This window comes from Gossypium hirsutum, chromosome A01, assembly GCF_007990345.1.
Source record: "Gossypium hirsutum isolate 1008001.06 chromosome A01, Gossypium_hirsutum_v2.1, whole genome shotgun sequence".
Taxonomy (NCBI): domain Eukaryota; kingdom Viridiplantae; phylum Streptophyta; class Magnoliopsida; order Malvales; family Malvaceae; genus Gossypium; species Gossypium hirsutum.
Genome location: NC_053424.1, coordinates 22,181,775 through 22,193,353, shown reverse-complemented (window position 1 = coordinate 22,193,353; position 11,579 = coordinate 22,181,775). Strand labels below are relative to the sequence as shown.

At 35.0% G+C, this 11,579-nt stretch overlaps 1 long non-coding RNA gene across 1 annotated transcript; it reads right to left on the bottom strand.

Moving 5' to 3' along the window:
• Nucleotides 1-2,100: 2,100 nt before the first annotated feature.
• LOC107917148 (uncharacterized) lies at nucleotides 2,101-3,155 on the bottom strand. The gene is made up of 3 exons (XR_001689720.2): nucleotides 2,901-3,155; nucleotides 2,634-2,800; nucleotides 2,101-2,554 (listed from the first exon to the last, which is right to left on the bottom strand). It is a non-coding gene; the product is annotated as an uncharacterized lncRNA (long non-coding RNA).
• Between the last annotated feature and the right edge of the window lie 8,424 nt (nucleotides 3,156-11,579).

Here is an 11,579-nt window from a genome sequence, read left to right as displayed (position 1 = left end):
TCCATCACCAAGTAAAAGAATAAACTAATTATTTTAAGTTTATTTTTTAAATAATAAAAAAAAAACTTTCAAGTACATAATCTACAAACTTTAAAATAAACTGAATGATCTAACCTTTTAAATATATAAATTAAAATAAAAATAAAGATAATTATCTAATTTTTGTCTTTTTAAATTTTTTTATATAATTGATTGGTCAATTCATGCATAACCAATTAATTTAAATATATCATTTAAAAATAAAGAAAAAATAGTATTCAATATTTTAAATTCAAAAAGTAAAATTCTAAAGGTGACACATATCTCAACATAAAATCGACATAATATGAAAAATAATAAGATATCATAAAAATACATACAAAATAAAGCTAGCGAGTAGCCTCACCCACAAAAAGAGAAGAAAAAGGATGCATTTTTTTGTATTTTTAATTTTGCGTTAAATTTTTTTATGTTTAATTTGTTGTTTAAATTTATAAATCATATGAATTTTTTTTATATTCGCCGTATTTGAGGTTTATAATTGTCCTTCCTAATAAAATTTTCTCTAAAACTCGAACTTACATCTGTCCTTAAGAATGTTATTTGACTTGCCATTGTATCCAACGATTTTTAGTAATTTATATGAAATTTTTAACATGTAAATAATTTGTTTTATGTATATTTTGTCATATTCATATATTTGTGTTGATCGTGTCTTAATTATTTTTCATATGATATATCTATGCATCTCATTGTATTATTTATTTTACATAATTTATCATTATTATTTCTAAACTTATTTATATAAAATAGTAAAACTTAAATAAATGATTATTTAATATAATAAAACATAAATTTAGTTATAATTAATTATTTAAAATTTCAATATAATATTATTTAATCAAACTAACTATTAACTTATTAAAAATTAATCTAAATTTATAATAAATATATAATAAACACAAAAATCAAAATCTTTTACCTTGTCAAATAAAAAGGTTTCAAAAAAGAACAGGTGCCTTTCATTGAAGGCTAGACTTGTACAGTGCTTCAATGTTTTCTCCTTTTATATATGTTATAGATTTAGCAATGTATTCGTTAGAGGCAAGCATGGGTTTTATTTTATTATGTCGAGTGGAAGTTGAATAGTAGCAAAGATGCTTGAAAGGTTTAATGATGTTCGATGGATATAGGTCAGAAAGGCGGTGAGGGACAATAATGGTTGATGATAGATGGTTTTTCAAAGACCAAAATTGGGAGTCAAAACGAAGACCACGTTTGAATGGAAACTGGAGATGAGAAAAAGGTAGACCACACGTGTTCTTCACCGTACTGCAATATCCCAATCACAAAGGGCAACGTATGCTGAAAAAAGATGCGAGTAATGGTGGTGGGGCGACCCTTTCTACCCAACAATTTTATGGGCGCCGATTACGGTTAGCTTTTGATGGCTGTGTGTCGGTAGATGCGAGTCCTTGCGTTGAGGTGGAGAGCGGTAATTGGCTTAGGCCTTTATGCTTGCTTACGCTTTGGACTGTCCTTTTGATCACATTTCCTATCCTAAACTTTTGTTATAATAATGTCTGGATAAGCATGGATTTTGATGATTGTCATGTACTAAGTGAATGGTTAACTCATGTCCCTCCCCTGCTTCATATTATCTCTTCATTTCCATTCTGACTGTTTAAATTATAGCACATAAGGTGTCTTCTGTCGGCCAACGGATTGAGTTGCTCACAAAGGCGGTTCAGAGTTAGGAGAATCCCCCAAAAGTAGATTTTATGGATTACTTATTTTAGATCAAATCTTATTTGTAACGAAATGATTGTGCATTAATACAAAACTGAAAATTTATTGCATATTAAATCAAACTTTATAAATAAATCTGAAATTGATCCCTTAATTATGTCATTTATACCTGTGCTGAGAAGTTTATGTTAAGTGTAAACCAAGTCCTTGTCTATCACCCAAATATTATACAGCTGAGTCTTTAAATAATCCATCTTTGTCTTGCTTGGGCTTAGCTTGATCCAATTATACACTGTTTGCTTGAGACTTGGTTTCTTTGGGTCTAACAGTGATTTTGTGCTAATTAAAGTTTGATATTTTTCTTCTGATATATAAAATTGATTAAACATCCTAAGAAATATAATTGAAACATGGAGGAAAAATGCGGTATTAATACAGCTACAGATATAGTACAAAATAAATTTGTAACAATGATTACAGACTATGCCTACTTTTAACCGAAAGATTTAACCGCAGAAGATGTAGTGACCAAACTAGAGAGGAGGCCAACAATGACTGCACTGTTATATGTGGTTGGCTCTGTTTGCATCGTGTTGTTCCGCGAATCAACGAATGTTTCATTAAGGAAAGATCCTCCCACCAGAGCTCCAACAGCTACATTTGGATTGGGTTTGGTTGAATTAAGCCACTGGAACCCATCGGTGCAACCAGTGGTTCCATCAACTGGAATCGAAGCTCCTCTATGATGCACATATTGTGGGTATTTATCCCCATACCCAACAAGTAAGCTCATTTTCAAGGGGTTACTGCCCAACACATAATCGGCCTGGAAGCAAAGATTGTTATTTCACTGGAATAACACTTTAATACGAATATTTCTAACATTTTGTTCCTAAACAGTATACCTGTGACTTGGCAAACTTTCTAAGATCTGATGGTTCGAATGAATGGCCACCACAGGTTAGCTTCGCCGTCTATGTTGTAAGCATGTAATCACCGTAAAGAGCAGCTAAAAATGCAGAAGCAACCGGATGCTGCAGAGAATTCCATTCACTGACCCATATAAGACCACCTGCATTTTAAAGATGATAATAAACAAAAGATATCTCAAGACTTCTAGCTAATTCAATTTATATGAGTCCCAGTTAGGTTAGCCTTAAAGAAGGCATTACTTGCTGTTCTACTGGATGTAGCAGTGGGCGACTTTGGTAGCAGACCGCACATAACATCCTTGGCTGACCTCCTATAGTTTTCAATGACGGAATTCCCAGACGCACCGAAGAAACTTAACCTGGAAAGCAAAACCTGCATGGATGTAGCATAATCAGAAAGAAAAACAGAAAAATACGATGTAAATTTCTGGCTCTGATGATATCTATTCAGGTAAAGCTAAAATGAAATAGAAACATGCACAATATGCTTGACCTAAAGAAAGAGGCCTTCCCCATTGAGGTTGTAATGGCCAATTTTTGGCCCAAGCAAACAAGCAAAAAATAAAATCCACATAACCAAATTCCAAGTCCATTTACAATGTTAAACAGCCCAAAAATCAAAACTACCCAATTACAATAACTAAACCTACCCAAACCCAATACCCAAAACCAGCCCAAATTAGAACTACCCAAACCTAAGCAATTTTCAGCAAAGAAAAGTGGTGATGGACCCTAGCCGTCACCCCACCTTGGCCACCTACGCCACTACCAGTTGTCTGCCTCCAGCACACCCACTTGCCTCCACCACTCTATACCTGCAAAAGAAGACAAAAAAAAGGACAGCAAAGAAAAACACCAAAAAATAAAATTCTTTGTATTTTTTCTTTGGATTTTGGGCTAAATAAAAGCCCTATGTTCCTTGTGCCATGGGAGAGGGGGGAATCGATTGTATTTTGGAGAGAAGAGATTGTATTAGAGGGGGTTGTATTACAGAAATTTTTGGGAGAAATCAAAAGGAGAAAACAAGTTCAAAAGGTGTTTATCCTTATTTTTATTTATTTATTTATTTTGATCTTCTTTCTATTCGTTTGTTTTATCTATTTTACAAATATTTTTAACAAAAAAAACTTGCAAAAAAAATATAAAAAAGGGAAAGAGGGAAGGAACTTACCGGTGTTCAGTTTTCCAACATCGTGGACGACCGAGGAAGCCACCGCCGAAGATCGGTGGCCGGAAACCGAATGGATTCTTGAGTTCTAGGGTGCTTCTCATTAATTTTTGAAGGTTTTTGGGTCGTTTTAACCCCAAATCCGGGCTCTACTCGAGAAGAGAAGTGAAAAAAGGCCTCGAAAGATTTTCCAGCCACCGTGGATGGCGGCGCCGCCGTCGGTGGCCTGTGACCGGCGTGACGGTTGATGGCCAATTCGATGACTGGAGGAGGGGAAGGGTTGAGAGAGTTGAGAGCCTTCTCTCTATTTTGAAAAATGAATGTAGGGTGGTAAGGTGATGTTTTAACTCTTTTTTTGTTGTTTTTTTTAAAAAAGGTTTTTTTTATGATAAAAAGAAAAGAAAATAAAGTATGGTTTTAATTAATAATAAAACAAAATAGTATGAGGAAGTAGTTTTAATTAACAATAAAACAAAATAGTATGGGGAAATAGTTTTAATTAACAATAAAACAAAATAGCATGGGGAGTGTTTTTGATTAATAATAAAACAAAGTAGCATGGGGGGAGTGGAATCAGCTTTTTGCTTGGGACCATGCATGTTACCTTTAATTGGGTAATTTACGCAATTGGTTCCCTCCTTTGTGCTAGCCTTCAATCGGGCCATATTTAAGTTTTTTATATTATTTTAAATTGGCCCTACAGTCTGTGTGCTATTTCAATTTGCCCCTTTTGCGCGGTATTTTAAGATTTGGGGCATTTTTAATTTTAGATCTCGGACATTTATCGCAATTAATTTTAGCCTAAAATTTTGTTTCAATAATTTGTTTTACTTGTAAGTTATCTCTTGGATTTTGTTTCTTCTCTCAATTAAGTTTCAGTTATTCTTTTTAGAATAAACATGTTTCTACATATTATTTTGATTTCATACTTTTGTAATTATTATTTTTCTCTTCTCTTTTTTTTTACGTGCATACTTGTTTATATGAAATACCTTTATATTATTATTACTACTATATGTATATATTTATAATATTACTAATAGTTTATTTTTTACATTATTATGTATATACCATGTAAATATTTTAATATTATATTATGTATACATTTTATATATATATCTTTTAATAATGTGTTTTTATTGTTTTGCATATGCCCTAATATTATATCATTTATATATATATTTTTTATTTCCCATATTATCTTACTTTATATATTTTTAACTATATCATGTATATGCTACTACTATATATCTATTTATGTAGTATTATTAATAGTTGTTTCTAATATTATGATTATTTCTAATATGTATATATTATGTATTTACCTTCAATATTATATATCGTATATTTCTAATACTATTACGTTATTACTACTATTATATTATTATTATATTTTTACCCATTACTCTTTAAATACACTTATTTTACCTTTTACTCTTCACTCACTATATATATTGTTTACTTATCTATATATTCACATACATATATATAATTTCACACATCATTCCAAAATTTTTACTTGTATTATTACTATTAATATTATTATTATCTTCACTATACTATCATTCTTTAGTCTTACATAATGATTGTTTATTTATTATTAGTTTTTTTTAATCTCGAATATTTCCTAGCTTATTCGTTATTATCTTTTTATTCGTTTTATTCATTTATTTGTTACCTCGAAATAAGATTTTTTGCAAATAAGGCAATGCTTGGTGTTTGGAAATTTCGAGAAAGCAGTGTCCTAACTTATTAAGTTGCCACTTTTCTCGTTGAATTCGAATAATTAAGTACCCTTCTAAGTTTTTTTAGAGGTTTTCTAAATGCAAGCCACTATCTTGGAATTTCAAAGCAATATGTCCTAACTTATTGGATATAGCGTTTTGCTGTTTCGAGATAGGAATTTCAAAAAAGGGATAACTTAATGTCAATACTTTGACGCTAGTGAATCCCAATTTTCAAAGTTAAAATATTTTAAAGAGGACTATATCTTAATTTTTTTTTCTTTCGACATTAAAGACATTTGATAATCAATTGGTACCAATTTTTGGGCGTTACGAGGGTGCTAATCCTTCCTCGTACGTAACCGACTCTCTAATGATTTTAAAACCAAATGTTTTAAAGGTGATCCAATCACACCTAAAAAGATTGGTGGCGACTCCCATTTGCGTTTTTAAAATCGATTCCCATTTTCCAAAACTCGATTTGAAAATGGTTTCGACAATTTGGCGACTCCGCCGGGGAAAAATAAGAGAGTCAGGCCATATAATTGATTATCTCTTGTCTTAATGTCGAAAATTAAAAATTTTAAAATTTAATCCTCTTTGCATTACATGTGTTTGTATTATTGCATGCTATATTTTGATCGCATTGCATTTGCATGACCGTTGTGGTCACACCCTTAAGTAGGAGTGAGAAGCTACGCCTTCGTGAGGTTTTCGCCTCCGTGCAGGATAGTGGATCACTTTCGGGATACATCCGTACCTATGGTTTCGTGAGATTTTCATCTCCGTGTAGTCATAGGGAAATGTATTCCCCTGAACTGAACTCGATTCAAATGAGCCTATAATGGGTGAGGATCGAGGAATCTGCTGGTTCGGGTACCTCAAACTTTAGAACCAACCCCATGTCGAAGGACCATATAAGCCCAACTTAGACATTACCCTTATAAGTTATCGTTAAAATTTATTGATATCATGTGATACTGACTATCTCTTTTCTTTTGCTTGCATGTCATTTTGCATTTACAAAGATATCAGTTCACAGTCAGTTTCTAAGTTAGGAAGTTTTATTATGGAGAACGGACTTCTTGATAAAGTGGAAAGCAACGTTAATGTCCACAGATGGTCCGAGCAAACTCAACTAGAAAAGGGAGATAGTATAGCTGAGGGATACATGTCGGAGTTGTCAGATTACACTCGTATTAGCGTCACGCAGAATAATCTCCAGGAGCTTAAGGCAATTTGGGATCAGTGGGGCAAAGAGACTAAGCAATTATTGTACGGTAACTATGGAGACTTACCTTACTTGCCTGATGTTCAGATAGACGAGCACTTATTCAGAGCCCTTGCTCAGTTTTGGAACCCGGCGTACAGTTGCTTTACTTTTGGGGAGGTAGACATGGTATCTACTGTGGAAGAGTACACTGCTTTACTTCGTTGTCCCCGGTTTCAGAATGATAGGATCTATTCCCGAGCTCTTTGTGTCCTTACCTTTTGGAAGAAATTGATGATTATTACGGGGATGAGCGAGCAGTGGGTTACGGCCAGAATTAAAGAGAAAGGTGAGTGCAAGTGCATCTCGTGGGGCGCTTTGAAAAATTTGATTTTGACACACCCTGATGAGACAAAGAAGATAGATGTTTTTGCCCTAAGTTTATATGGATTGATGGTCTTCCCTAGGGCTTTGGGATATGTGGATGAGGCAACCACGGATCTTTTTCATCGACTCAGTAAAAAGGTCACTTCTGTCCCTACAATTTTGGCAGAAACATTTAGGTCTTTAGGTGCATGTAGGAGGGCTGGTGCTGGTAAGTTTATAGGGTGTGCTCAGTTGCTTTTGGCTTGGTTCTACAGTTATTTTCGGTTGATAGATAGGGTGGTTTGTCGGGTTTACTTTGAGGATTATTCACTGTTGAAAGATATAGTAGCTTCAACCAGGAGAGTTGATGTTCTAGAAGAGAATTAGATAGCGTTACTTTAGAACCTTCAGTCGAAAGATGTCGAGTGGAGGGCTCCGTGGATGATGTCTGGTGAGGTTCTTTACCGATGCGGTAGTTTTGATTGGGTACCCCTATTGGGGATTTGGGGTGCCATTGGCTATGCCCCTCTGCTTGTACTGAGGCAGCATGGATTGAGACAGTTCATACCAGCGACTCAGGGGTTGGCTCAAAGTGAGTTTGTATATAGAGGAGCCGATTACAAGAAGAGAGTTAGTGAAGTTTCTAGTGCTTGGAAGAAGACTTGTCGATTGAGAGGAAAAGCTATTAGTCCCGCTACGAAACTGTAACACCCCAAACCCAGCCCAGAAGTTATGGCCGGATCGGGCATACCACATCAAAAACGTAAAAAAAAAATTTTCCATTCTAAGTCCAGAAAATTGTACTTGATGTTCAAAAGATTAATTCATTAAGGGTTAAAGTGAATGGAAGCTGTGCACCAGGTAGGAAACTGGAAAAGAGGTGGTGAGTCTATCGGACTGCTTAAGTACCAACCTCCCTTCGGATCCAATCCTAGACATGCATACTGCCATTGCCACACCTTAACGTCATGGATATTTCTAGGAAACCGATTCGATTAAGTCATTTTTAGGAAAAGTGATTAATTTTGGAAAATACTTTCATTGCGGAAGCTTTGCTTGTTGTCGTGTTATTTTGAAATCAACTGTTGTTTTTGAAAACGCACCCTAAAGCTATCCAATTTCAACAGTTAAAATAAGTATTACCTATCTTAGTAATACATATTAAAAACCATCAAAAATAAATAAGCAGCTTTATTACATTTAAAAGCCTAAAACCTCAAACGTAATTAAAAGGATGTCCAGTTCACCAGAAGAAAATCAAACTTTCAGAACGGGTGGCCACTCCGAATTCCCTCACAGCTCCAAGCCCACTATGGTTGGCGATTTCCTACGTGGATGAAAACAAAAGGGGTGAGTTTGGGGAAACTCAGTGTGTAAGGAAAACCCATTCAAAGCCCAAGTCAGCTCAAGCCTATTGGGCCTAAGCCCATTCAGGTAATAGTGGTACTGGACCAGAGCCCTTTTCAGATTACAATAAACTGGGCCTTAGCCCCTTATTCAGATAACAATATGGCCCAAAGGCCCATTTCAAAATACATGCAACATCAATAACATATGCAAACCCATTTGGGGAGACTACTCAACCCACCAACCACTACACTCCACCCGTACCAGCCATACACTCCATGTGGGGATAGCTCAACCCACCCAGCCCAACACTCCACAGTTGCAGCATTGCTGCTCAGTTAACAGTAAATTGAGGCAAAGTCGCCAGTACGTGGACAAGCCGCTTTCAGTACTTCCTCCGTCAATATCCCAATCCCATGCATCAGATAATAACAACATGGCATGCAGTAAATAACAACAGTCAAACATGTATTTAAGTCAATTTAACCCTAGGGGTATTTCGGTAATTTATCTCCTAGGGGTAAAACTGTAAATTTTCTACTTTTAAAGGTATTTCAGTAATTTATCTATTTTAGGGTTTTTCATGCATATTCTTACTTTTCACGTACTAACAGAATCACGTACCGAGGGTTCTTACCGAATTGGGCCCGTTGGCCTATCATTCCAATTTTGGCCCATTAAGCCCAAAAATATCGAGGGCACAGAAATCATGCACTTTGTAGTCCAAACATTATAGCTTACCAAAAACATTAATCGATTTACCTCACGAGCATTCGCACACTCGCAAATCTACAAAATACCGATTTTCAGCATTCCGGCTTTTCGGCTTTTGCCGATCTAGACTAAGAAAGAGGGTGTTAGTTACACACCTGTTTGCGACAATATGCTGACGAGATCCACACACGAACCGCCTACAATTGGATTACTAACACGTTAATCTAACTATTCAAATACAAACTACGTATTAACCCCTTACAATATTCGGCCAACCACACCTACAGATCATAGTAAGCTTATAAGAAATCAATAAGCAACTCATTAACAAATTTTTGTCATTGTTTACCACATAATCATAATTTCACTGCAAGCTGTCTTCCTGAGCAACAGTCACTAAATTATTTATAACTGGAGCTACGAAACTCCAAATCAAGTTCCATTAATTTTCCCTGAAAATAGACTCATATGTCTTATATCCATAAAATTTTCAGAATTTTTGGTTTAGCCAATCAATACCAGATTTTTCTCAAAGTTTTCCATGTTTCACTGTTTGACTAATCTGACCACTCTTCATTACGAATCAAATTTCTCATTGTACAGAATTCAAAATATGTTCTTGTTTATTTTATTAGAAACTAGACTCAATAATCTTTAATTACATAATTTATTCAGCTTCTAATTCATCTCCCACAATTTATGGTGATTTTCCAAAGTCACGTTACTGCTGTTGTCCCAAGCAGATTTATTACCAAATCACTCTTTCACACATACCTTGCATGCATGTTATTTAAACATGTATATCACCAATCAATCATCACATATCTATGATTTTACTTAAGAATAATCTCCATTTCATCATTTTAAAGCACAACATGTTAGCTGATTTTTCCCTTTAACATCTAAGGCACATGCATGCTCATTTGTTTGGCTCAACTTCACCTATCTTCCATTTTTTCATCAAAAGAATATGAAACAACAACCATTTCCTTCATTTTAATTCATGACTAAATTCTCACAACATAACTAAAAACCAAAATATGCTTCAAGAGTTAAGGTAGAATCAAGAAGAACTCATGAACATCAAGATAGAAGCCAACTACCATGAACTTACCTTCAATTTTCTTCCCCAAGTGACCGAACACTCAAGAGCTTTCTCCTCTCCTTTCTCTTCTCTAACTTTCAGCTATGATGAACAAAGATGGACAAAACTTTGTTCTTTTCACCCCTTTTTCTTTTAATAAAACTTCATATTTCATCCATTTAATTCTTTAATACAAAAGACATGAAATTCTTATCATGAAACATTTACCTAACCCATTATCATGAAACATTTACCTAACCCATTATCATGGAACATTACCTAACCTATTATCAATTTGTATCAATTTGTACCATAAATTATGGATATCAAGTGCACATTTTGTCTACAACAACATGATGGCTGGCCACTTTATGTAAATCCTCTTATTTTGCACTCCTATTTATTTGGCCACTTCAATTTAGCCTATAGCATTTTCAAACATTTTCACATAGGTTCTATTTCATAATTTCACCCCCTTTTTCTTATGGAACAAAAATTAACTAAAATTGTCGGGTTCTATCTTAAGTTTGGGCTTTCTAGAGACCCACTAACATAATTAAACCTATGCCAACATTCACAGGATTCTCGAAAATTGGGGCGTTACAACTCTACCCTCCTTAAAGAAATTTCGTCTTCGAAATTTACCTAATCCAAACAGATGAGGGTATTGCTGTTGCATCGTCTCTTCTGGCTCCCAAACTCAGAAGTTTCCCCTTCCTTAACTTGTTGAAAACGAGCAACCAAAGACTCATCGTTCAATTGTTTTTCCTTAATCTGATCCACCGAGGTTAGCCTCACTTGCAACTCAGCCAACAGACTTCCATCATCATACAGACTCAGACGAGCAAACATTGCTCTCAGATCAGATACAGCTCTACGACTTAGAGCATCGGCTACCACATTAGCCTTGCTTGGGTGATACTCGATCGAACAGTCATAATCCTTAAGCAACTCAATCCATCTCCTTTGCCTAAGGTTTAGCTCCTTCTGAGTCAACAAATACTTAAGACTCTTATGGTCAGTGTATATAATACACCTTTCTCCGTACAAGTAATGTCTCCAAATCTTAAGTGCAAATATCACTGCTGCCAACTCTAAATCATGAGTCAAATAGTTTCCCTCATGAGGCTTAAGCTATCGTGATGCATATGCAACCACCTTACCCTCTTACATTAACACGCAGCCCAAACCCACGTGTGATGTGTCACTGTACATAGTAAAATCATTCCCAGACTCCGGCTGAATTAACACAAGTGCTTCAGTCAGAACTTTCTTCAACTTCTCAAAAGCCTCCTGCTGGGTCTCA